Consider the following 21,175-nt stretch of genomic DNA (forward strand, 5'->3'; position numbering starts at 1 on the left):
AAAAGCGGAGCGGCAGCAGGCCGGTCTCCGGTCTTCTTCTCCTTTGGGAATGGTGTGGAGTGTGAGAGTCCCAGGGAGACTTGAGAAGTATCCCCCGGCCTAGGTGAGGGAGGCGGCCTTTGTGTGAGCGCAGAGCTGAGCCTTCACGGCTCAGGTGCGGCTGAGCTTGCGTCCCGGCCGTGGTCGTATAGTGGTTAGTACTCTGTGCTGTGGCCGCAGCAACCTCGGTTCGAATCCGAGTCACGGCATGGCTTTTTTAGTGAGGGATCTTCAGAGCGGCAGCCTGCTTGCGCCCGAGTGCACAGAGGGCCAGCAGCTGTCCCTGGCTTGGGCTTGGGCTTGGGAGTGGAGCGGACGGGTGGCAAGGCGAGCAGGGGGACTCCTTCCTTCCTTCCTTCCTGGGTGCCAGAGTCCATGAGCAGCTCCTTCCCTCCTGGAAAGCGCTGTGCTTGGAAGGTGGGTGCAGCGGGCGCGGAAAGGAAAGGAAGGCTGTGCGGGCCTGAGAAGCTGAAGCGCTTGGAAGGCCAAGGGCTGCCGTGGCTGAGGGCGTGGCATGTGAGGAAAGGGGAGGGCAGGAAGGAAGGGTTGTGAGAGGAGGGAGAAGGTGGTGAGGAGGGCAAGTGTGGGAAGAGGGGAGGTGAGTAGCGCCCCCAAGGCCTCGTGGTCAGAGCAAGGGTGGTAGAAGTAGGAGAGGGCTGTGGGCGCGTGCAGCCCAGGGGTGTTGGAAGGCCAAGTGAGGAAGCGGAAGCGGGGCTGTTGCTCGGGGCGGCTGTGGGGTGCAGAGGCCATAGGTAGTGCGGCAGAGCAGGCTGGAGCAAGGGGCCCTGCTCCTTTCCTCGTTAGTATAGTGGTGAGTATCCCCGCCTGTCACGCGGGAGACCGGGGTTCGATTCCCCGATGGGGAGAGCGCCACCCTCCCCTTTTTGCCCGGAGGCAGAGAGATGCCGCCTGCCCCGCACGGCAAGCAGCACTCCCGCCCCGGCAGGGTGATTCTTACCCGCAGAGAGACAAGGAGCCTGCAAAGCCACCGGCTCCGGCTTGCCCTTGCCGTAGCCTGACGGCAAGACACGCCCGTGGAGCGCACGCTGCAGAGCGACAAAGGGGCAGACTGGCCGAGGGCACAAGGAGCATGAGGGTGGCGACGGAGAGAGAAAAGCGGAGCGGCAGCAGGCCGGTCTCCGGTCTTCTTCTCCTTTGGGAATGGTGTGGAGTGTGAGAGTCCCAGGGAGACTTGAGAAGTATCCCCCGGCCTAGGTGAGGGAGGCGGCCTTTGTGCGAGCGCAGAGCTGAGCCTTCACGGCTCAGGTGCGGCTGAGCTTGCGTCCCGGCCGTGGTCGTATAGTGGTTAGTACTCTGTGCTGTGGCCGCAGCAACCTCGGTTCGAATCCGAGTCACGGCATGGCTTTTTTAGTGAGGGATCTTCAGAGCGGCAGCCTGCTTGCGCCCGAGTGCACAGAGGGCCAGCAGCTGTCCCTGGCTTGGGCTTGGGCTTGGGAGTGGAGCGGACGGGTGGCAAGGCGAGCAGGGGGACTCCTTCCTTCCTTCCTTCCTGGGTGCCAGAGTACATGAGCAGCTCCTTCCCTCCTGGAAAGCGCTGTGCTTGGAAGGTGGGTGCAGCGGGCGCGGAAAGGAAAGGAAGGCTGTGCGGGCCTGAGAAGCTGAAGCGCTTGGAAGGCCAAGGGCTGCCGTGGCTGAGGGCGTGGCATGTGAGGAAAGGGGAGGGCAGGAAGGAAGGGTTGTGAGAGGAGGGAGAAGGTGGTGAGGAGGGCAAGTGTGGGAAGAGGGGAGGTGGGAGAGGAGGTGAGTAGCGCCCCCAAGGCCTCGTGGTCAGAGCAAGGGTGGTAGAAGTAGGAGAGGGCTGTGGGCACGTGCAGCCCAGGGGTGTTGGAAGGCCAAGTGAGGAAGCGGAAGCGGGGCTGTTGCTCGGGGCGGCTGTGGGGTGCAGAGGCCATAGGTAGTGCGGCAGAGCAGGCTGGCGCAAGAGGCCCTGCTCCTTTCCTCGTTAGTATAGTGGTGAGTATCCCCGCCTGTCACGCGGGAGACCGGGGTTCGATTCCCCGACAGGGAGAGCGCCACCCTCCCCTTTTTGCCCGGAGGCAGAGAGATGCCGCCTGCCCCGCACGGCAAGCAGCACTCCCGCCCCGGCAGGGTGATTCTTACCCGCAGAGAGACAAGGAGCCTGCAAAGCCACCGGCTCCGGCTTGCCCTTGCCGTAGCCTGACGGCAAGACACGCCCGTGGAGCGCACGCTGCAGAGCGACAAAGGGGCAGACTGTGGCCGAGGGCACGAGGAGCATGAGGGTGGCGACGGAGAGAGAAAAGCGGAGCGGCAGCAGGCTGGTCTCCGGTCTTCTTCTCCTTTGGGAATGGTGTGGAGTGTGAGAGTCCCAGGGAGACTTGAGAAGTATCCCCCGGCCTAGGTGAGGGAGGCGGCCTTTGTGTGAGCGCAGAGCTGAGCCTTCACGGCTCAGGTGCGGCTGAGCTTGCGTCCCGGCCGTGGTCGTATAGTGGTTAGTACTCTGTGCTGTGGCCGCAGCAACCTTGGTTCGAATCCGAGTCACGGCATGGCTTTTTTAGTGAGGGATCTTCAGAGCGGCAGCCTGCTTGCGCCCGAGTGCACAGAGGGCCAGCAGCTGTCCCTGGCTTGGGCTTGGGCTTGGGAGTGGAGCGGACGGGTGGCAAGGCGAGCAGGGGGACTCCTTCCTTCCTTCCTTCCTGGGTGCCAGAGTCCATGAGCAGCTCCTTCCCTCCTGGAAAGCGCTGTGCTTGGAAGGTGGGTGCAGCGGGCGCGGAAAGGAAAGGAAGGCTGTGCGGGCCTGAGAAGCTGAAGCGCTTGGAAGGCCAAGGGCTGCCGTGGCTGAGGGCGTGGCATGTGAGGAAAGGGGAGGGCAGGAAGGAAGGGTTGTGAGAGGAGGGAGAAGGTGGTGAGGAGGGCAAGTGTGGGAAGAGGGGAGGTGAGTAGCGCCCCCAAGGCCTCGTGGTCAGAGCAAGGGTGGTAGAAGTAGGAGAGGGCTGTGGGCGCGTGCAGCCCAGGGGTGTTGGAAGGCCAAGTGAGGAAGCGGAAGCGGGGCTGTTGCTCGGGGCGGCTGTGGGGTGCAGAGGCCATAGGTAGTGCGGCAGAGCAGGCTGGAGCAAGAGGCCCTGCTCCTTTCCTCGTTAGTATAGTGGTGAGTATCCCCGCCTGTCACGCGGGAGACCGGGGTTCGATTCCCCGACGGGGAGAGCGCCACCCTCCCCTTTTTGCCCGGAGGCAGAGAGATGCCGCCTGCCCCGCACGGCAAGCAGCACTCCCGCCCCGGCAGGGTGATTCTTACCCGCAGAGAGACAAGGAGCCTGCAAAGCCACCGGCTCCGGCTTGCCCTTGCCGTAGCCTGACGGCAAGACACGCCCGTGGAGCGCACGCTGCAGAGCGACAAAGGGGCAGACTGTGGCCGAGGGCACGAGGAGCATGAGGGTGGCGACGGAGAGAGAAAAGCGGAGCGGCAGCAGGCCGGTCTCCGGTCTTCTTCTCCTTTGGGAATGGTGTGGAGTGTGAGAGTCCCAGGGAGACTTGAGAAGTATCCCCCGGCCTAGGTGAGGGAGGCGGCCTTTGTGCGAGCGCAGAGCTGAGCCTTCACGGCTCAGGTGCGGCTGAGCTTGCATCCCGGCCGTGGTCGTATAGTGGTTAGTACTCTGTGCTGTGGCCGCAGCAACCTCGGTTCGAATCCGAGTCACGGCATGGCTTTTTTAGTGAGGGATCTTCAGAGCGGCAGCCTGCTTGCGCCCGAGTGCACAGAGGGCCAGCAGCTGTCCCTGGCTTGGGCTTGGGCTTGGGAGTGGAGCGGACGGGTGGCAAGGCGAGCAGGGGGACTCCTTCCTTCCTTCCTTCCTGGGTGCCAGAGTCCATGAGCAGCTCCTTCCCTCCTGGAAAGCGCTGTGCTTGGAAGGTGGGTGCAGCGGGCGCGGAAAGGAAAGGAAGGCTGTGCGGGCCTGAGAAGCTGAAGCGCTTGGAAGGCCAAGGGCTGCCGTGGCTGAGGGCGTGGCATGTGAGGAAAGGGGAGGGCAGGAAGGAAGGGTTGTGAGAGGAGGGAGAAGGTGGTGAGGAGGGCAAGTGTGGGAAGAGGGGAGGTGAGTAGCGCCCCCAAGGCCTCGTGGTCAGAGCAAGGGTGGTAGAAGTAGGAGAGGGCTGTGGGCGCGTGCAGCCCAGGGGTGTTGGAAGGCCAAGTGAGGAAGCGGAAGCGGGGCTGTTGCTCGGGGCGGCTGTGGGGTGCAGAGGCCATAGGTAGTGCGGCAGAGCAGGCTGGAGCAAGAGGCCCTGCTCCTTTCCTCGTTAGTATAGTGGTGCGTATCCCCGCCTGTCACGCGGGAGACCGGGGTTCGATTCCCCGACGGGGAGAGCGCCACCCTCCCCTTTTTGCCCGGAGGCAGAGAGATGCCGCCTGCCCCGCACGGCAAGCAGCACTCCCGCCCCGGCAGGGTGATTCTTACCCGCAGAGAGACAAGGAGCCTGCAAAGCCACCGGCTCCGGCTTGCCCTTGCCGTAGCCTGACGGCAAGACACGCCCGTGGAGCGCACGCTGCAGAGCGACAAAGGGGCAGACTGTGGCCGAGGGCACGAGGAGCATGAGGGTGGCGACGGAGAGAGAAAAGCGGAGCGGCAGCAGGCCGGTCTCCGGTCTTCTTCTCCTTTGGGAATGGTGTGGAGTGTGAGAGTCCCAGGGAGACTTGAGAAGTATCCCCCGGCCTAGGTGAGGGAGGCGGCCTTTGTGCGAGCGCAGAGCTGAGCCTTCACGGCTCAGGTGCGGCTGAGCTTGCGTCCCGGCCGTGGTCGTATAGTGGTTAGTACTCTGTGCTGTGGCCGCAGCAACCTCGGTTCGAATCCGAGTCACGGTATGGCTTTTTTAGTGAGGGATCTTCAGAGCGGCAGCCTGCTTGCGCCCGAGTGCACAGAGGGCCAGCAGCTGTCCCTGGCTTGGGCTTGGGCTTGGGAGTGGAGCGGACGGGTGGCAAGGCGAGCAGGGGGACTCCTTCCTTCCTTCCTTCCTGGGTGCCAGAGTCCATGAGCAGCTCCTTCCCTCCTGGAAAGCGCTGTGCTTGGAAGGTGGGTGCAGCGGGCGCGGAAAGGAAAGGAAGGCTGTGCGGGCCTGAGAAGCTGAAGCGCTTGGAAGGCCAAGGGCTGCCGTGGCTGAGGGCGTGGCATGTGAGGAAAGGGGAGGGCAGGAAGGAAGGGTTGTGAGAGGAGGGAGAAGGTGGTGAGGAGGGCAAGTGTGGGAAGAGGGGAGGTGAGTAGCGCCCCCAAGGCCTCGTGGTCAGAGCAAGGGTGGTAGAAGTAGGAGAGGGCTGTGGGCGCGTGCAGCCCAGGGGTGTTGGAAGGCCAAGTGAGGAAGCGGAAGCGGGGCTGTTGCTCGGGGCGGCTGTGGGGTGCAGAGGCCATAGGTAGTGCGGCAGAGCAGGCTGGAGCAAGAGGCCCTGCTCCTTTCCTCGTTAGTATAGTGGTGAGTATCCCCGCCTGTCACGCGGGAGACCGGGGTTCGATTCCCCGACGGGGAGAGCGCCACCCTCCCCTTTTTGCCCGGAGGCAGAGAGATGCCGCCTGCCCCGCACGGCAAGCAGCACTCCCGCCCCGGCAGGGTGATTCTTACCCGCAGAGAGACAAGGAGCCTGCAAAGCCACCGGCTCCGGCTTGCCCTTGCCGTAGCCTGACGGCAAGACACGCCCGTGGAGCGCACGCTGCAGAGCGACAAAGGGGCAGACTGTGGCCGAGGGCACGAGGAGCATGAGGGTGGCGACGGAGAGAGAAAAGCGGAGCGGCAGCAGGCCGGTCTCCGGTCTTCTTCTCCTTTGGGAATGGTGTGGAGTGTGAGAGTCCCAGGGAGACTTGAGAAGTATCCCCCGGCCTAGGTGAGGGAGGCGGCCTTTGTGCGAGCGCAGAGCTGAGCCTTCACGGCTCAGGTGCGGCTGAGCTTGCGTCCCGGCCGTGGTCGTATAGTGGTTAGTACTCTGTGCTGTGGCCGCAGCAACCTCGGTTCGAATCCGAGTCACGGCATGGCTTTTTTAGTGAGGGATCTTCAGAGCGGCAGCCTGCTTGCGCCCGAGTGCACAGAGGGCCAGCAGCTGTCCCTGGCTTGGGCTTGGGCTTGGGAGTGGAGCGGACGGGTGGCAAGGCGAGCAGGGGGACTCCTTCCTTCCTTCCTTCCTGGGTGCCAGAGTCCATGAGCAGCTCCTTCCCTCCTGGAAAGCGCTGTGCTTGGAAGGTGGGTGCAGCGGGCGCGGAAAGGAAAGGAAGGCTGTGCGGGCCTGAGAAGCTGAAGCGCTTGGAAGGCCAAGGGCTGCCGTGGCTGAGGGCGTGGCATGTGAGGAAAGGGGAGGGCAGGAAGGAAGGGTTGTGAGAGGAGGGAGAAGGTGGTGAGGAGGGCAAGTGTGGGAAGAGGGGAGGTGAGTAGCGCCCCCAAGGCCTCGTGGTCAGAGCAAGGGTGGTAGAAGTAGGAGAGGGCTGTGGGCGCGTGCAGCCCAGGGGTGTTGGAAGGCCAAGTGAGGAAGCGGAAGCGGGGCTGTTGCTCGGGGCGGCTGTGGGGTGCAGAGGCCATAGGTAGTGCGGCAGAGCAGGCTGGAGCAAGAGGCCCTGCTCCTTTCCTCGTTAGTATAGTGGTGCGTATCCCCGCCTGTCACGCGGGAGACCGGGGTTCGATTCCCCGACGGGGAGAGCGCCACCCTCCCCTTTTTGCCCGGAGGCAGAGAGATGCCGCCTGCCCCGCACGGCAAGCAGCACTCCCGCCCCGGCAGGGTGATTCTTACCCGCAGAGAGACAAGGAGCCTGCAAAGCCACCGGCTCCGGCTTGCCCTTGCCGTAGCCTGACGGCAAGACACGCCCGTGGAGCGCACGCTGCAGAGCGACAAAGGGGCAGACTGTGGCCGAGGGCACGAGGAGCATGAGGGTGGCGACGGAGAGAGAAAAGCGGAGCGGCAGCAGGCCGGTCTCCGGTCTTCTTCTCCTTTGGGAATGGTGTGGAGTGTGAGAGTCCCAGGGAGACTTGAGAAGTATCCCCCGGCCTAGGTGAGGGAGGCGGCCTTTGTGCGAGCGCAGAGCTGAGCCTTCACGGCTCAGGTGCGGCTGAGCTTGCGTCCCGGCCGTGGTCGTATAGTGGTTAGTACTCTGTGCTGTGGCCGCAGCAACCTCGGTTCGAATCCGAGTCACGGCATGGCTTTTTTAGTGAGGGATCTTCAGAGCGGCAGCCTGCTTGCGCCCGAGTGCACAGAGGGCCAGCAGCTGTCCCTGGCTTGGGCTTGGGCTTGGGAGTGGAGCGGACGGGTGGCAAGGCGAGCAGGGGGACTCCTTCCTTCCTTCCTTCCTGGGTGCCAGAGTCCATGAGCAGCTCCTTCCCTCCTGGAAAGCGCTGTGCTTGGAAGGTGGGTGCAGCGGGCGCGGAAAGGAAAGGAAGGCTGTGCGGGCCTGAGAAGCTGAAGCGCTTGGAAGGCCAAGGGCTGCCGTGGCTGAGGGCGTGGCATGTGAGGAAAGGGGAGGGCAGGAAGGAAGGGTTGTGAGAGGAGGGAGAAGGTGGTGAGGAGGGCAAGTGTGGGAAGAGGGGAGGTGAGTAGCGCCCCCAAGGCCTCGTGGTCAGAGCAAGGGTGGTAGAAGTAGGAGAGGGCTGTGGGCGCGTGCAGCCCAGGGGTGTTGGAAGGCCAAGTGAGGAAGCGGAAGCGGGGCTGTTGCTCGGGGCGGCTGTGGGGTGCAGAGGCCATAGGTAGTGCGGCAGAGCAGGCTGGAGCAAGAGGCCCTGCTCCTTTCCTCGTTAGTATAGTGGTGAGTATCCCCGCCTGTCACGCGGGAGACCGGGGTTCGATTCCCCGACGGGGAGAGCGCCACCCTCCCCTTTTTGCCCGGAGGCAGAGAGATGCCGCCTGCCCCGCACGGCAAGCAGCACTCCCGCCCCGGCAGGGTGATTCTTACCCGCAGAGAGACAAGGAGCCTGCAAAGCCACCGGCTCCGGCTTGCCCTTGCCGTAGCCTGACGGCAAGACACGCCCGTGGAGCGCACGCTGCAGAGCGACAAAGGGGCAGACTGTGGCCGAGGGCACGAGGAGCATGAGGGTGGCGACGGAGAGAGAAAAGCGGAGCGGCAGCAGGCCGGTCTCCGGTCTTCTTCTCCTTTGGGAATGGTGTGGAGTGTGAGAGTCCCAGGGAGACTTGAGAAGTATCCCCCGGCCTAGGTGAGGGAGGCGGCCTTTGTGCGAGCGCAGAGCTGAGCCTTCACGGCTCAGGTGCGGCTGAGCTTGCGTCCCGGCCGTGGTCGTATAGTGGTTAGTACTCTGTGCTGTGGCCGCAGCAACCTCGGTTCGAATCCGAGTCACGGCATGGCTTTTTTAGTGAGGGATCTTCAGAGCGGCAGCCTGCTTGCGCCCGAGTGCACAGAGGGCCAGCAGCTGTCCCTGGCTTGGGCTTGGGCTTGGGAGTGGAGCGGACGGGTGGCAAGGCGAGCAGGGGGACTCCTTCCTTCCTTCCTTCCTGGGTGCCAGAGTCCATGAGCAGCTCCTTCCCTCCTGGAAAGCGCTGTGCTTGGAAGGTGGGTGCAGCGGGCGCGGAAAGGAAAGGAAGGCTGTGCGGGCCTGAGAAGCTGAAGCGCTTGGAAGGCCAAGGGCTGCCGTGGCTGAGGGCGTGGCATGTGAGGAAAGGGGAGGGCAGGAAGGAAGGGTTGTGAGAGGAGGGAGAAGGTGGTGAGGAGGGCAAGTGTGGGAAGAGGGGAGGTGAGTAGCGCCCCCAAGGCCTCGTGGTCAGAGCAAGGGTGGTAGAAGTAGGAGAGGGCTGTGGGCGCGTGCAGCCCAGGGGTGTTGGAAGGCCAAGTGAGGAAGCGGAAGCGGGGCTGTTGCTCGGGGCGGCTGTGGGGTGCAGAGGCCATAGGTAGTGCGGCAGAGGAGGCTGGAGCAAGAGGCCCTGCTCCTTTCCTCGTTAGTATAGTGGTGAGTATCCCCGCCTGTCACGCGGGAGACCGGGGTTCGATTCCCCGACGGGGAGAGCGCCACCCTCCCCTTTTTGCCCGGAGGCAGAGAGATGCCGCCTGCCCCGCACGGCAAGCAGCACTCCCGCCCCGGCAGGGTGATTCTTACCCGCAGAGAGACAAGGAGCCTGCAAAGCCACCGGCTCCGGCTTGCCCTTGCCGTAGCCTGACGGCAAGACACGCCCGTGGAGCGCACGCTGCAGAGCGACAAAGGGGCAGACTGTGGCCGAGGGCACGAGGAGCATGAGGGTGGCGACGGAGAGAGAAAAGCGGAGCGGCAGCAGGCCGGTCTCCGGTCTTCTTCTCCTTTGGGAATGGTGTGGAGTGTGAGAGTCCCAGGGAGACTTGAGAAGTATCCCCCGGCCTAGGTGAGGGAGGCGGCCTTTGTGCGAGCGCAGAGCTGAGCCTTCACGGCTCAGGTGCGGCTGAGCTTGCGTCCCGGCCGTGGTCGTATAGTGGTTAGTACTCTGTGCTGTGGCCGCAGCAACCTCGGTTCGAATCCGAGTCACGGCATGGCTTTTTTAGTGAGGGATCTTCAGAGCGGCAGCCTGCTTGCGCCCGAGTGCACAGAGGGCCAGCAGCTGTCCCTGGCTTGGGCTTGGGCTTGGGAGTGGAGCGGACGGGTGGCAAGGCGAGCAGGGGGACTCCTTCCTTCCTTCCTTCCTGGGTGCCAGAGTCCATGAGCAGCTCCTTCCCTCCTGGAAAGCGCTGTGCTTGGAAGGTGGGTGCAGCGGGCGCGGAAAGGAAAGGAAGGCTGTGCGGGCCTGAGAAGCTGAAGCGCTTGGAAGGCCAAGGGCTGCCGTGGCTGAGGGCGTGGCATGTGAGGAAAGGGGAGGGCAGGAAGGAAGGGTTGTGAGAGGAGGGAGAAGGTGGTGAGGAGGGCAAGTGTGGGAAGAGGGGAGGTGAGTAGCGCCCCCAAGGCCTCGTGGTCAGAGCAAGGGTGGTAGAAGTAGGAGAGGGCTGTGGGCGCGTGCAGCCCAGGGGTGTTGGAAGGCCAAGTGAGGAAGCGGAAGCGGGGCTGTTGCTCGGGGCGGCTGTGGGGTGCAGAGGCCATAGGTAGTGCGGCAGAGCAGGCTGGAGCAAGAGGCCCTGCTCCTTTCCTCGTTAGTATAGTGGTGAGTATCCCCGCCTGTCACGCGGGAGACCGGGGTTCGATTCCCCGACGGGGAGAGCGCCACCCTCCCCTTTTTGCCCGGAGGCAGAGAGATGCCGCCTGCCCCGCACGGCAAGCAGCACTCCCGCCCCGGCAGGGTGATTCTTACCCGCAGAGAGACAAGGAGCCTGCAAAGCCACCGGCTCCGGCTTGCCCTTGCCGTAGCCTGACGGCAAGACACGCCCGTGGAGCGCACGCTGCAGAGCGACAAAGGGGCAGACTGTGGCCGAGGGCACGAGGAGCATGAGGGTGGCGACGGAGAGAGAAAAGCGGAGCGGCAGCAGGCCGGTCTCCGGTCTTCTTCTCCTTTGGGAATGGTGTGGAGTGTGAGAGTCCCAGGGAGACTTGAGAAGTATCCCCCGGCCTAGGTGAGGGAGGCGGCCTTTGTGCGAGCGCAGAGCTGAGCCTTCACGGCTCAGGTGCGGCTGAGCTTGCGTCCCGGCCGTGGTCGTATAGTGGTTAGTACTCTGTGCTGTGGCCGCAGCAACCTCGGTTCGAATCCGAGTCACGGCATGGCTTTTTTAGTGAGGGATCTTCAGAGCGGCAGCCTGCTTGCGCCCGAGTGCACAGAGGGCCAGCAGCTGTCCCTGGCTTGGGCTTGGGCTTGGGAGTGGAGCGGACGGGTGGCAAGGCGAGCAGGGGGACTCCTTCCTTCCTTCCTTCCTGGGTGCCAGAGTCCATGAGCAGCTCCTTCCCTCCTGGAAAGCGCTGTGCTTGGAAGGTGGGTGCAGCGGGCGCGGAAAGGAAAGGAAGGCTGTGCGGGCCTGAGAAGCTGAAGCGCTTGGAAGGCCAAGGGCTGCCGTGGCTGAGGGCGTGGCATGTGAGGAAAGGGGAGGGCAGGAAGGAAGGGTTGTGAGAGGAGGGAGAAGGTGGTGAGGAGGGCAAGTGTGGGAAGAGGGGAGGTGAGTAGCGCCCCCAAGGCCTCGTGGTCAGAGCAAGGGTGGTAGAAGTAGGAGAGGGCTGTGGGCGCGTGCAGCCCAGGGGTGTTGGAAGGCCAAGTGAGGAAGCGGAAGCGGGGCTGTTGCTCGGGGCGGCTGTGGGGTGCAGAGGCCATAGGTAGTGCGGCAGAGCAGGCTGGAGCAAGAGGCCCTGCTCCTTTCCTCGTTAGTATAGTGGTGAGTATCCCCGCCTGTCACGCGGGAGACCGGGGTTCGATTCCCCGACGGGGAGAGCGCCACCCTCCCCTTTTTGCCCGGAGGCAGAGAGATGCCGCCTGCCCCGCACGGCAAGCAGCACTCCCGCCCCGGCAGGGTGATTCTTACCCGCAGAGAGACAAGGAGCCTGCAAAGCCACCGGCTCCGGCTTGCCCTTGCCGTAGCCTGACGGCAAGACACGCCCGTGGAGCGCACGCTGCAGAGCGACAAAGGGGCAGACTGTGGCCGAGGGCACGAGGAGCATGAGGGTGGCGACGGAGAGAGAAAAGCGGAGCGGCAGCAGGCCGGTCTCCGGTCTTCTTCTCCTTTGGGAATGGTGTGGAGTGTGAGAGTCCCAGGGAGACTTGAGAAGTATCCCCCGGCCTAGGTGAGGGAGGCGGCCTTTGTGCGAGCGCAGAGCTGAGCCTTCACGGCTCAGGTGCGGCTGAGCTTGCGTCCCGGCCGTGGTCGTATAGTGGTTAGTACTCTGTGCTGTGGCCGCAGCAACCTCGGTTCGAATCGGAGTCACGGCATGGCTTTTTTAGTGAGGGATCTTCAGAGCGGCAGCCTGCTTGCGCCCGAGTGCACAGAGGGCCAGCAGCTGTCCCGGGCTTGGGCTTGGGAGTGGAGCGGACGGGTGGCAAGGCGAGCAGGGGGACTCCTTCCTTCCTTCCTTCCTGGGTGCCAGAGTCCATGAGCAGCTCCTTCCCTCCTGGAAAGCGCTGTGCTTGGAAGGTGGGTGCAGCGGGCGCGGAAAGGAAAGGAAGGCTGTGCGGGCCTGAGAAGCTGAAGCGCTTGGAAGGCCAAGGGCTGCCGTGGCTGAGGGCGTGGCATGTGAGGAAAGGGGAGGGCAGGAAGGAAGGGTTGTGAGAGGAGGGAGAAGGTGGTGAGGAGGGCAAGTGTGGGAAGAGGGGAGGTGAGTAGCGCCCCCAAGGCCTCGTGGTCAGAGCAAGGGTGGTAGAAGTAGGAGAGGGCTGTGGGCGCGTGCAGCCCAGGGGTGTTGGAAGGCCAAGTGAGGAAGCGGAAGCGGGGCTGTTGCTCGGGGCGGCTGTGGGGTGCAGAGGCCATAGGTAGTGCGGCAGAGCAGGCTGGAGCAAGAGGCCCTGCTCCTTTCCTCGTTAGTATAGTGGCGAGTATCCCCGCCTGTCACGCGGGAGACCGGGGTTCGATTCCCCGACGGGGAGAGCGCCACCCTCCCCTTTTTGCCCGGAGGCAGAGAGATGCCGCCTGCCCCGCACGGCAAGCAGCACTCCCGCCCCGGCAGGGTGATTCTTACCCGCAGAGAGACAAGGAGCCTGCAAAGCCACCGGCTCCGGCTTGCCCTTGCCGTAGCCTGACGGCAAGACACGCCCGTGGAGCGCACGCTGCAGAGCGACAAAGGGGCAGACTGTGGCCGAGGGCACGAGGAGCATGAGGGTGGCGACGGAGAGAGAAAAGCGGAGCGGCAGCAGGCCGGTCTCCGGTCTTCTTCTCCTTTGGGAATGGTGTGGAGTGTGAGAGTCCCAGGGAGACTTGAGAAGTATCCCCCGGCCTAGGTGAGGGAGGCGGCCTTTGTGCGAGCGCAGAGCTGAGCCTTCACGGCTCAGGTGCGGCTGAGCTTGCGTCCCGGCCGTGGTCGTATAGTGGTTAGTACTCTGTGCTGTGGCCGCAGCAACCTCGGTTCGAATCGGAGTCACGGCATGGCTTTTTTAGTGAGGGATCTTCAGAGCGGCAGCCTGCTTGCGCCCGAGTGCACAGAGGGCCAGCAGCTGTCCCTGGCTTGGGCTTGGGCTTGGGAGTGGAGCGGACGGGTGGCAAGGCGAGCAGGGGGACTCCTTCCTTCCTTCCTTCCTGGGTGCCAGAGTCCATGAGCAGCTCCTTCCCTCCTGGAAAGCGCTGTGCTTGGAAGGTGGGTGCAGCGGGCGCGGAAAGGAAAGGAAGGCTGTGCGGGCCTGAGAAGCTGAAGCGCTTGGAAGGCCAAGGGCTGCCGTGGCTGAGGGCGTGGCATGTGAGGAAAGGGGAGGGCAGGAAGGAAGGGTTGTGAGAGGAGGGAGAAGGTGGTGAGGAGGGCAAGTGTGGGAAGAGGGGAGGTGAGTAGCGCCCCCAAGGCCTCGTGGTCAGAGCAAGGGTGGTAGAAGTAGGAGAGGGCTGTGGGCGCGTGCAGCCCAGGGGTGTTGGAAGGCCAAGTGAGGAAGCGGAAGCGGGGCTGTTGCTCGGGGCGGCTGTGGGCTGCAGAGGCCATAGGTAGTGCGGCAGAGCAGGCTGGAGCAAGAGGCCCTGCTCCTTTCCTCGTTAGTATAGTGGCGAGTATCCCCGCCTGTCACGCGGGAGACCGGGGTTCGATTCCCCGACGGGGAGAGCGCCACCCTCCCCTTTTTGCCCGGAGGCAGAGAGATGCCGCCTGCCCCGCACGGCAAGCAGCACTCCCGCCCCGGCAGGGTGATTCTTACCCGCAGAGAGACAAGGAGCCTGCAAAGCCACCGGCTCCGGCTTGCCCTTGCCGTAGCCTGACGGCAAGACACGCCCGTGGAGCGCACGCTGCAGAGCGACAAAGGGGCAGACTGTGGCCGAGGGCACGAGGAGCATGAGGGTGGCGACGGAGAGAGAAAAGCGGAGCGGCAGCAGGCCGGTCTCCGGTCTTCTTCTCCTTTGGGAATGGTGTGGAGTGTGAGAGTCCCAGGGAGACTTGAGAAGTATCCCCCGGCCTAGGTGAGGGAGGCGGCCTTTGTGCGAGCGCAGAGCTGAGCCTTCACGGCTCAGGTGCGGCTGAGCTTGCGTCCCGGCCGTGGTCGTATAGTGGTTAGTACTCTGTGCTGTGGCCGCAGCAACCTCGGTTCGAATCCGAGTCACGGCATGGCTTTTTTAGTGAGGGATCTTCAGAGCGGCAGCCTGCTTGCGCCCGAGTGCACAGAGGGCCAGCAGCTGTCCCTGGCTTGGGCTTGGGCTTGGGAGTGGAGCGGACGGGTGGCAAGGCGAGCAGGGGGACTCCTTCCTTCCTTCCTTCCTGGGTGCCAGAGTCCATGAGCAGCTCCTTCCCTCCTGGAAAGCGCTGTGCTTGGAAGGTGGGTGCAGCGGGCGCGGAAAGGAAAGGAAGGCTGTGCGGGCCTGAGAAGCTGAAGCGCTTGGAAGGCCAAGGGCTGCCGTGGCTGAGGGCGTGGCATGTGAGGAAAGGGGAGGGCAGGAAGGAAGGGTTGTGAGAGGAGGGAGAAGGTGGTGAGGAGGGCAAGTGTGGGAAGAGGGGAGGTGAGTAGCGCCCCCAAGGCCTCGTGGTCAGAGCAAGGGTGGTAGAAGTAGGAGAGGGCTGTGGGCGCGTGCAGCCCAGGGGTGTTGGAAGGCCAAGTGAGGAAGCGGAAGCGGGGCTGTTGCTCGGGGCGGCTGTGGGGTGCAGAGGCCATAGGTAGTGCGGCAGAGCAGGCTGGCGCAAGAGGCCCTGCTCCTTTCCTCGTTAGTATAGTGGCGAGTATCCCCGCCTGTCACGCGGGAGACCGGGGTTCGATTCCCCGACGGGGAGAGCGCCACCCTCCCCTTTTTGCCCGGAGGCAGAGAGATGCCGCCTGCCCCGCACGGCAAGCAGCACTCCCGCCCCGGCAGGGTGATTCTTACCCGCAGAGAGACAAGGAGCCTGCAAAGCCACCGGCTCCGGCTTGCCCTTGCCGTAGCCTGACGGCAAGACACGCCCGTGGAGCGCACGCTGCAGAGCGACAAAGGGGCAGACTGTGGCCGAGGGCACGAGGAGCATGAGGGTGGCGACGGAGAGAGAAAAGCGGAGCGGCAGCAGGCCGGTCTCCGGTCTTCTTCTCCTTTGGGAATGGTGTGGAGTGTGAGAGTCCCAGGGAGACTTGAGAAGTATCCCCCGGCCTAGGTGAGGGAGGCGGCCTTTGTGCGAGCGCAGAGCTGAGCCTTCACGGCTCAGGTGCGGCTGAGCTTGCGTCCCGGCCGTGGTCGTATAGTGGTTAGTACTCTGTGCTGTGGCCGCAGCAACCTCGGTTCGAATCCGAGTCACGGCATGGCTTTTTTAGTGAGGGATCTTCAGAGCGGCAGCCTGCTTGCGCCCGAGTGCACAGAGGGCCAGCAGCTGTCCCTGGCTTGGGCTTGGGCTTGGGAGTGGAGCGGACGGGTGGCAAGGCGAGCAGGGGGACTCCTTCCTTCCTTCCTTCCTGGGTGCCAGAGTCCATGAGCAGCTCCTTCCCTCCTGGAAAGCGCTGTGCTTGGAAGGTGGGTGCAGCGGGCGCGGAAAGGAAAGGAAGGCTGTGCGGGCCTGAGAAGCTGAAGCGCTTGGAAGGCCAAGGGCTGCCGTGGCTGAGGGCGTGGCATGTGAGGAAAGGGGAGGGCAGGAAGGAAGGGTTGTGAGAGGAGGGAGAAGGTGGTGAGGAGGGCAAGTGTGGGAAGAGGGGAGGTGAGTAGCGCCCCCAAGGCCTCGTGGTCAGAGCAAGGGTGGTAGAAGTAGGAGAGGGCTGTGGGCGCGTGCAGCCCAGGGGTGTTGGAAGGCCAAGTGAGGAAGCGGAAGCGGGGCTGTTGCTCGGGGCGGCTGTGGGGTGCAGAGGCCATAGGTAGTGCGGCAGAGCAGGCTGGAGCAAGAGGCCCTGCTCCTTTCCTCGTTAGTATAGTGGTGAGTATCCCCGCCTGTCACGCGGGAGACCGGGGTTCGATTCCCCGACGGGGAGAGCGCCACCCTCCCCTTTTTGCCCGGAGGCAGAGAGATGCCGCCTGCCCCGCACGGCAAGCAGCACTCCCGCCCCGGCAGGGTGATTCTTACCCGCAGAGAGACAAGGAGCCTGCAAAGCCACCGGCTCCGGCTTGCCCTTGCCGTAGCCTGACGGCAAGACACGCCCGTGGAGCGCACGCTGCAGAGCGACAAAGGGGCAGACTGTGGCCGAGGGCACGAGGAGCATGAGGGTGGCGACGGAGAGAGAAAAGCGGAGCGGCAGCAGGCCGGTCTCCGGTCTTCTTCTCCTTTGGGAATGGTGTGGAGTGTGAGAGTCCCAGGGAGACTTGAGAAGTATCCCCCGGCCTAGGTGAGGGAGGCGGCCTTTGTGCGAGCGCAGAGCTGAGCCTTCACGGCTCAGGTGCGGCTGAGCTTGCGTCCCGGCCGTGGTCGTATAGTGGTTAGTACTCTGTGCTGTGGCCGCAGCAACCTCGGTTCGAATCCGAGTCACGGCATGGCTTTTTTAGTGAGGGATCTTCAGAGCGGCAGCCTGCTTGCGCCCGAGTGCACAGAGGGCCAGCAGCTGTCCCTGGCTTGGGCTTGGGCTTGGGAGTGGAGCGGACGGGTGGCAAGGCGAGCAGGGGGACTCCTTCCTTCCTTCCTTCCTGGGTGCCAGAGTCCATGAGCAGCTCCTTCCCTCCTGGAAAGCGCTGTGCTTGGAAGGTGGGTGCAGCGGGCGCGGAAAGGAAAGGAAGGCTGTGCGGGCCTGAGAAGCTGAAGCGCTTGGAAGGCCAAGGGCTGCCGTGGCTGAGGGCGTGGCATGTGAGGAAAGGGGAGGGCAGGAAGGAAGGGTTGTGAGAGGAGGGAGAAGGTGGTGAGGAGGGCAAGTGTGGGAAGAGGGGAGGTGAGTAGCGCCCCCAAGGCCTCGTGGTCAGAGCAAGGGTGGTAGAAGTAGGAGAGGGCTGTGGGCGCGTGCAGCCCAGGGGTGTTGGAAGGCCAAGTGAGGAAGCGGAAGCGGGGCTGTTGCTCGGGGCGGCTGTGGGGTGCAGAGGCCATAGGTAGTGCGGCAGAGCAGGCTGGAGCAAGAGGCCCTGCTCCTTTCCTCGTTAGTATAGTGGTGAGTATCCCCGCCTGTCACGCGGGAGACCGGGGTTCGATTCCCCGACGGGGAGAGCGCCACCCTCCCCTTTTTGCCCGGAGGCAGAGAGATGCCGCCTGCCCCGCACGGCAAGCAGCACTCCCGCCCCGGCAGGGTGATTCTTACCCGCAGAGAGACAAGGAGCCTGCAAAGCCACCGGCTCCGGCTTGCCCTTGCCGTAGCCTGACGGCAAGACACGCCCGTGGAGCGCACGCTGCAGAGCGACAAAGGGGCAGACTGTGGCCGAGGGCACGAGGAGCATGAGGGTGGCGACGGAGAGAGAAAAGCGGAGCGGCAGCAGGCCGGTCTCCGGTCTTCTTCTCCTTTGGGAATGGTGTGGAGTGTGAGAGTCCCAGGGAGACTTGAGAAGTATCCCCCGGCCTAGGTGAGGGAGGCGGCCTTTGTGCGAGCGCAGAGCTGAGCCTTCACGGCTCAGGTGCGGCTGAGCTTGCGTCCCGGCCGTGGTCGTATAGTGGTTAGTACTCTGTGCTGTGGCCGCAGCAACCTCGGTTCGAATCCGAGTCACGGCATGGCTTTTTTAGTGAGGGATCTTCAGAGCGGCAGCCTGCTTGCGCCCGAGTGCACAGAGGGCCAGCAGCTGTCCCTGGCTTGGGCTTGGGCTTGGGAGTGGAGCGGACGGGTGGCAAGGCGAGCAGGGGGACTCCTTCCTTCCTTCCTTCCCGGGTGCCAGAGTCCATGAGCAGCTCCTTCCCTCCTGGAAAGCGCTGTGCTTGGAAGGTGGGTGCAGCGGGCGCGGAAAGGAAAGGAAGGCTGTGCGGGCCTGAGAAGCTGAAGCGCTTGGAAGGCCAAGGGCTGCCGTGGCTGAGGGCGTGGCATGTGAGGAAAGGGGAGGGCAGGAAGGAAGGGTTGTGAGAGGAGGGAGAAGGTGGTGAGGAGGGCAAGTGTGGGAAGAGGGGAGGTGAGTAGCGCCCCCAAGGCCTCGTGGTCAGAGCAAGGGTGGTAGAAGTAGGAGAGGGCTGTGGGCGCGTGCAGCCCAGGGGTGTTGGAAGGCCAAGTGAGGAAGCGGAAGCGGGGCTGTTGCTCGGGGCGGCTGTGGGGTGCAGAGGCCATAGGTAGTGCAGCAGAGCAGGCTGGAGCAAGAGGCCCTGCTCCTTTCCTCGTTAGTATAGTGGTGAGTATCCCCGCCTGTCACGCGGGAGACCGGGGTTCGATTCCCCGACGGGGAGAGCGCCACCCTCCCCTTTTTGCCCGGAGGCAGAGAGATGCCGCCTGCCCCGCACGGCAAGCAGCACTCCCGCCCCGGCAGGGTGATTCTTACCCGCAGAGAGACAAGGAGCCTGCAAAGCCACCGGCTCCGGCTTGCCCTTGCCGTAGCCTGACGGCAAGACACGCCCGTGGAGCGCACGCTGCAGAGCGACAAAGGGGCAGACTGTGGCCGAGGGCACGAGGAGCATGAGGGTGGCGACGGAGAGAGAAAAGCGGAGCGGCAGCAGGCCGGTCTCCGGTCTTCTTCTCCTTTGGGAATGGTGTGGAGTGTGAGAGTCCCAGGGAGACTTGAGAAGTATCCCCCGGCCTAGGTGAGGGAGGCGGCCTTTGTGCGAGCTCAGAGCTGAGCCTTCACGGCTCAGGTGCGGCTGAGCTTGCGTCCCGGCCGTGGTCGTATAGTGGTTAGTACTCTGTGCTGTGGCCGCAGCAACCTCGGTTCGAATCCGAGTCACGGCATGGCTTTTTTAGTGAGGGATCTTCAGAGCGGCAGCCTGCTTGCGCCCGAGTGCACAGAGGGCCAGCAGCTGTCCCTGGCTTGGGCTTGGGCTTGGGAGTGGAGCGGACGGGTGGCAAGGCGAGCAGGGGGACTCCTTCCTTCCTTCCTTCCCGGGTGCCAGAGTCCATGAGCAGCTCCTTCCCTCCTGGAAAGCGCTGTGCTTGGAAGGTGGGTGCAGCGGGCGCGGAAAGGAAAGGAAGGCTGTGCGGGCCTGAGAAGCTGAAGCGCTTGGAAGGCCAAGGGCTGCCGTGGCTGAGGGCGTGGCATGTGAGGAAAGGGGAGGGCAGGAAGGAAGGGTTGTGAGAGGAGGGAGAAGGTGGTGAGGAGGGCAAGTGTGGGAAGAGGGGAGGTGAGTAGCGCCCCCAAGGCCTCGTGGTCAGAGCAAGGGTGGTAGAAGTAGGAGAGGGCTGTGGGCGCGTGCAGCCCAGGGGTGTTGGAAGGCCAAGTGAGGAAGCGGAAGCGGGGCTGTTGCTCGGGGCGGCTGTGGGGTGCAGAGGCCATAGGTAGTGCGGCAGAGCAGGCTGGAGCAAGAGGCCCTGCTCCTTTCCTCGTTAGTATAGTGGTGAGTATCCCCGCCTGTCACGCGGGAGACCGGGGTTCGATTCCCCGACGGGGAGAGCGCCACCCTCCCCTTTTTGCCCGGAGGCAGAGAGATGCCGCCTGCCCCGCACGGCAAGCAGCACTCCCGCCCCGGCAGGGTGATTCTTACCCGCAGAGAGACAAGGAGCCTGCAAAGCCACCGGCTCCGGCTTGCCCTTGCCGTAGCCTGACGGCAAGACACGCCCGTGGAGCGCACGCTGCAGAGCGACAAAGGGGCAGACTGTGGCCGAGGGCACGAGGAGCATGAGGGTGGCGACGGAGAGAGAAAAGCGGAGCGGCAGCAGGCCGGTCTCCGGTCTTCTTCTCCTTTGGGAATGGTGTGGAGTGTGAGAGTCCCAGGGAGACTTGAGAAGTATCCCCCGGCCTAGGTGAGGGAGGCGGCCTTTGTGCGAGCGCAGAGCTGAGCCTTCACGGCTCAGGTGCGGCTGAGCTTGCGTCCCGGCCGTGGTCGTATAGTGGTTAGTACTCTGTGCTGTGGCCGCAGCAACCTCGGTTCGAATCCGAGTCACGGCATGGCTTTTTTAGTGAGGGATCTTCAGAGCGGCAGCCTGCTTGCGCCCGAGTGCACAGAGGGCCAGCAGCTGTCCCTGGCTTGGGCTTGGGCTTGGGAGTGGAGCGGACGGGTGGCAAGGCGAGCAGGGGGACTCCTTCCTTCCTTCCTTCCTGGGTGCCAGAGTCCATGAGCAGCTCCTTCCCTCCTGGAAAGCGCTGTGCTTGGAAGGTGGGTGCAGCGGGCGCGGAAAGGAAAGGAAGGCTGTGCGGGCCTGAGAAGCTGAAGCGCTTGGAAGGCCAAGGGCTGCCGTGGCTGAGGGCGTGGCATGTGAGGAAAGGGGAGGGCAGGAAGGAAGGGTTGTGAGAGGAGGGAGAAGGTGGTGAGGAGGGCAAGTGTGGGAAGAGGGGAGGTGAGTAGCGCCCCCAAGGCCTCGTGGTCAGAGCAAGGGTGGTAGAAGTAGGAGAGGGCTGTGGGCGCGTGCAGCCCAGGGGTGTTGGAAGGCCAAGTGAGGAAGCGGAAGCGGGGCTGTTGCTCGGGGCGGCTGTGGGGTGCAGAGGCCATAGGTAGTGCGGCAGAGCAGGCTGGCGCAAGAGGCCCTGCTCCTTTCCTCGTTAGTATAGTGGTGAGTATCCCCGCCTGTCACGCGGGAGACCGGGGTTCGATTCCCCGACGGGGAGAGCGCCACCCTCCCCTTTTTGCCCGGAGGCAGAGAGATGCCGCCTGCCCCGCACGGCAAGCAGCACTCCCGCCCCGGCAGGGTGATTCTTACCCGCAGAGAGACAAGGAGCCTGCAAAGCCACCGGCTCCGGCTTGCCCTTGCCGTAGCCTGACGGCAAGACACGCCCGTGGAGCGCACGCTGCAGAGCGACAAAGGGGCAGACTGTGGCCGAGGGCACGAGGAGCATGAGGGTGGCGACGGAGAGAGAAAAGCGGAGCGGCAGCAGGCCGGTCTCCGGTCTTCTTCTCCTTTGGGAATGGTGTGGAGTGTGAGAGTCCCAGGGAGACTTGAGAAGTATCCCCCGGCCTAGGTGAGGGAGGCGGCCTTTGTGCGAGCGCAGAGCTGAGCCTTCACGGCTCAGGTGCGGCTGAGCTTGCGTCCCGGCCGTGGTCGTATAGTGGTTAGTACTCTGTGCTGTGGCCGCAGCAACCTCGGTTCGAATCCGAGTCACGGCATGGCTTTTTTAGTGAGGGATCTTCAGAGCGGCAGCCTGCTTGCGCCCGAGTGCACAGAGGGCCAGCAGCTGTCCCTGGCTTGGGCTTGGGCTTGGGAGTGGAGCGGACGGGTGGCAAGGCGAGCAGGGGGACTCCTTCCTTCCTTCCTTCCTGGGTGCCAGAGTCCATG

At 64.2% G+C, this 21,175-nt stretch overlaps 34 non-coding genes across 34 annotated transcripts; all 34 read left to right on the plus strand.

The window, feature by feature from the left end:
- Window positions 1-176: 176 nt before the first annotated feature.
- On the plus strand, window positions 177-248 carry TRNAH-GUG (transfer RNA histidin (anticodon GUG)). The gene has a single exon. It is a non-coding gene; the product is annotated as a tRNA-His (tRNA).
- A 585-nt stretch (window positions 249-833) lies between these two features.
- Window positions 834-905, plus strand: TRNAD-GUC (transfer RNA aspartic acid (anticodon GUC)). Its single transcript has one exon. It is a non-coding gene; the product is annotated as a tRNA-Asp (tRNA).
- Window positions 906-1,327: 422 nt separating this feature from the next.
- TRNAH-GUG (transfer RNA histidin (anticodon GUG)) lies at window positions 1,328-1,399 on the plus strand. Its single transcript has one exon. It is a non-coding gene; the product is annotated as a tRNA-His (tRNA).
- A 597-nt stretch (window positions 1,400-1,996) lies between these two features.
- TRNAD-GUC (transfer RNA aspartic acid (anticodon GUC)) lies at window positions 1,997-2,068 on the plus strand. Its single transcript has one exon. It is a non-coding gene; the product is annotated as a tRNA-Asp (tRNA).
- Window positions 2,069-2,492: 424 nt separating this feature from the next.
- On the plus strand, window positions 2,493-2,564 carry TRNAH-GUG (transfer RNA histidin (anticodon GUG)). Its single transcript has one exon. It is a non-coding gene; the product is annotated as a tRNA-His (tRNA).
- A 585-nt stretch (window positions 2,565-3,149) lies between these two features.
- Window positions 3,150-3,221, plus strand: TRNAD-GUC (transfer RNA aspartic acid (anticodon GUC)). Its single transcript has one exon. It is a non-coding gene; the product is annotated as a tRNA-Asp (tRNA).
- A 424-nt stretch (window positions 3,222-3,645) lies between these two features.
- Window positions 3,646-3,717, plus strand: TRNAH-GUG (transfer RNA histidin (anticodon GUG)). The gene has a single exon. It is a non-coding gene; the product is annotated as a tRNA-His (tRNA).
- Window positions 3,718-4,302: 585 nt separating this feature from the next.
- TRNAD-GUC (transfer RNA aspartic acid (anticodon GUC)) lies at window positions 4,303-4,374 on the plus strand. Its single transcript has one exon. It is a non-coding gene; the product is annotated as a tRNA-Asp (tRNA).
- Window positions 4,375-5,455: 1,081 nt separating this feature from the next.
- On the plus strand, window positions 5,456-5,527 carry TRNAD-GUC (transfer RNA aspartic acid (anticodon GUC)). Its single transcript has one exon. It is a non-coding gene; the product is annotated as a tRNA-Asp (tRNA).
- A 424-nt stretch (window positions 5,528-5,951) lies between these two features.
- Window positions 5,952-6,023, plus strand: TRNAH-GUG (transfer RNA histidin (anticodon GUG)). The gene has a single exon. It is a non-coding gene; the product is annotated as a tRNA-His (tRNA).
- A 585-nt stretch (window positions 6,024-6,608) lies between these two features.
- Window positions 6,609-6,680, plus strand: TRNAD-GUC (transfer RNA aspartic acid (anticodon GUC)). Its single transcript has one exon. It is a non-coding gene; the product is annotated as a tRNA-Asp (tRNA).
- Window positions 6,681-7,104: 424 nt separating this feature from the next.
- Window positions 7,105-7,176, plus strand: TRNAH-GUG (transfer RNA histidin (anticodon GUG)). Its single transcript has one exon. It is a non-coding gene; the product is annotated as a tRNA-His (tRNA).
- Window positions 7,177-7,761: 585 nt separating this feature from the next.
- Window positions 7,762-7,833, plus strand: TRNAD-GUC (transfer RNA aspartic acid (anticodon GUC)). Its single transcript has one exon. It is a non-coding gene; the product is annotated as a tRNA-Asp (tRNA).
- A 424-nt stretch (window positions 7,834-8,257) lies between these two features.
- Window positions 8,258-8,329, plus strand: TRNAH-GUG (transfer RNA histidin (anticodon GUG)). The gene has a single exon. It is a non-coding gene; the product is annotated as a tRNA-His (tRNA).
- A 585-nt stretch (window positions 8,330-8,914) lies between these two features.
- Window positions 8,915-8,986, plus strand: TRNAD-GUC (transfer RNA aspartic acid (anticodon GUC)). The gene has a single exon. It is a non-coding gene; the product is annotated as a tRNA-Asp (tRNA).
- Window positions 8,987-9,410: 424 nt separating this feature from the next.
- TRNAH-GUG (transfer RNA histidin (anticodon GUG)) lies at window positions 9,411-9,482 on the plus strand. Its single transcript has one exon. It is a non-coding gene; the product is annotated as a tRNA-His (tRNA).
- Window positions 9,483-10,067: 585 nt separating this feature from the next.
- On the plus strand, window positions 10,068-10,139 carry TRNAD-GUC (transfer RNA aspartic acid (anticodon GUC)). The gene has a single exon. It is a non-coding gene; the product is annotated as a tRNA-Asp (tRNA).
- Window positions 10,140-10,563: 424 nt separating this feature from the next.
- Window positions 10,564-10,635, plus strand: TRNAH-GUG (transfer RNA histidin (anticodon GUG)). Its single transcript has one exon. It is a non-coding gene; the product is annotated as a tRNA-His (tRNA).
- A 585-nt stretch (window positions 10,636-11,220) lies between these two features.
- On the plus strand, window positions 11,221-11,292 carry TRNAD-GUC (transfer RNA aspartic acid (anticodon GUC)). Its single transcript has one exon. It is a non-coding gene; the product is annotated as a tRNA-Asp (tRNA).
- A 1,075-nt stretch (window positions 11,293-12,367) lies between these two features.
- Window positions 12,368-12,439, plus strand: TRNAD-GUC (transfer RNA aspartic acid (anticodon GUC)). The gene has a single exon. It is a non-coding gene; the product is annotated as a tRNA-Asp (tRNA).
- A 1,081-nt stretch (window positions 12,440-13,520) lies between these two features.
- On the plus strand, window positions 13,521-13,592 carry TRNAD-GUC (transfer RNA aspartic acid (anticodon GUC)). The gene has a single exon. It is a non-coding gene; the product is annotated as a tRNA-Asp (tRNA).
- Window positions 13,593-14,016: 424 nt separating this feature from the next.
- On the plus strand, window positions 14,017-14,088 carry TRNAH-GUG (transfer RNA histidin (anticodon GUG)). Its single transcript has one exon. It is a non-coding gene; the product is annotated as a tRNA-His (tRNA).
- A 585-nt stretch (window positions 14,089-14,673) lies between these two features.
- TRNAD-GUC (transfer RNA aspartic acid (anticodon GUC)) lies at window positions 14,674-14,745 on the plus strand. The gene has a single exon. It is a non-coding gene; the product is annotated as a tRNA-Asp (tRNA).
- Window positions 14,746-15,169: 424 nt separating this feature from the next.
- TRNAH-GUG (transfer RNA histidin (anticodon GUG)) lies at window positions 15,170-15,241 on the plus strand. Its single transcript has one exon. It is a non-coding gene; the product is annotated as a tRNA-His (tRNA).
- Window positions 15,242-15,826: 585 nt separating this feature from the next.
- On the plus strand, window positions 15,827-15,898 carry TRNAD-GUC (transfer RNA aspartic acid (anticodon GUC)). Its single transcript has one exon. It is a non-coding gene; the product is annotated as a tRNA-Asp (tRNA).
- A 424-nt stretch (window positions 15,899-16,322) lies between these two features.
- Window positions 16,323-16,394, plus strand: TRNAH-GUG (transfer RNA histidin (anticodon GUG)). Its single transcript has one exon. It is a non-coding gene; the product is annotated as a tRNA-His (tRNA).
- A 585-nt stretch (window positions 16,395-16,979) lies between these two features.
- On the plus strand, window positions 16,980-17,051 carry TRNAD-GUC (transfer RNA aspartic acid (anticodon GUC)). The gene has a single exon. It is a non-coding gene; the product is annotated as a tRNA-Asp (tRNA).
- Window positions 17,052-17,475: 424 nt separating this feature from the next.
- Window positions 17,476-17,547, plus strand: TRNAH-GUG (transfer RNA histidin (anticodon GUG)). Its single transcript has one exon. It is a non-coding gene; the product is annotated as a tRNA-His (tRNA).
- A 585-nt stretch (window positions 17,548-18,132) lies between these two features.
- On the plus strand, window positions 18,133-18,204 carry TRNAD-GUC (transfer RNA aspartic acid (anticodon GUC)). Its single transcript has one exon. It is a non-coding gene; the product is annotated as a tRNA-Asp (tRNA).
- Window positions 18,205-18,628: 424 nt separating this feature from the next.
- Window positions 18,629-18,700, plus strand: TRNAH-GUG (transfer RNA histidin (anticodon GUG)). Its single transcript has one exon. It is a non-coding gene; the product is annotated as a tRNA-His (tRNA).
- Window positions 18,701-19,285: 585 nt separating this feature from the next.
- Window positions 19,286-19,357, plus strand: TRNAD-GUC (transfer RNA aspartic acid (anticodon GUC)). Its single transcript has one exon. It is a non-coding gene; the product is annotated as a tRNA-Asp (tRNA).
- Window positions 19,358-19,781: 424 nt separating this feature from the next.
- On the plus strand, window positions 19,782-19,853 carry TRNAH-GUG (transfer RNA histidin (anticodon GUG)). The gene has a single exon. It is a non-coding gene; the product is annotated as a tRNA-His (tRNA).
- A 585-nt stretch (window positions 19,854-20,438) lies between these two features.
- TRNAD-GUC (transfer RNA aspartic acid (anticodon GUC)) lies at window positions 20,439-20,510 on the plus strand. Its single transcript has one exon. It is a non-coding gene; the product is annotated as a tRNA-Asp (tRNA).
- A 424-nt stretch (window positions 20,511-20,934) lies between these two features.
- TRNAH-GUG (transfer RNA histidin (anticodon GUG)) lies at window positions 20,935-21,006 on the plus strand. The gene has a single exon. It is a non-coding gene; the product is annotated as a tRNA-His (tRNA).
- Window positions 21,007-21,175: the final 169 nt, after the last annotated feature.

The sequence above is a fragment of the Pelodiscus sinensis genome, chromosome 25, assembly GCF_049634645.1.
Source record: "Pelodiscus sinensis isolate JC-2024 chromosome 25, ASM4963464v1, whole genome shotgun sequence".
Classification (NCBI taxonomy): domain Eukaryota; kingdom Metazoa; phylum Chordata; order Testudines; family Trionychidae; genus Pelodiscus; species Pelodiscus sinensis.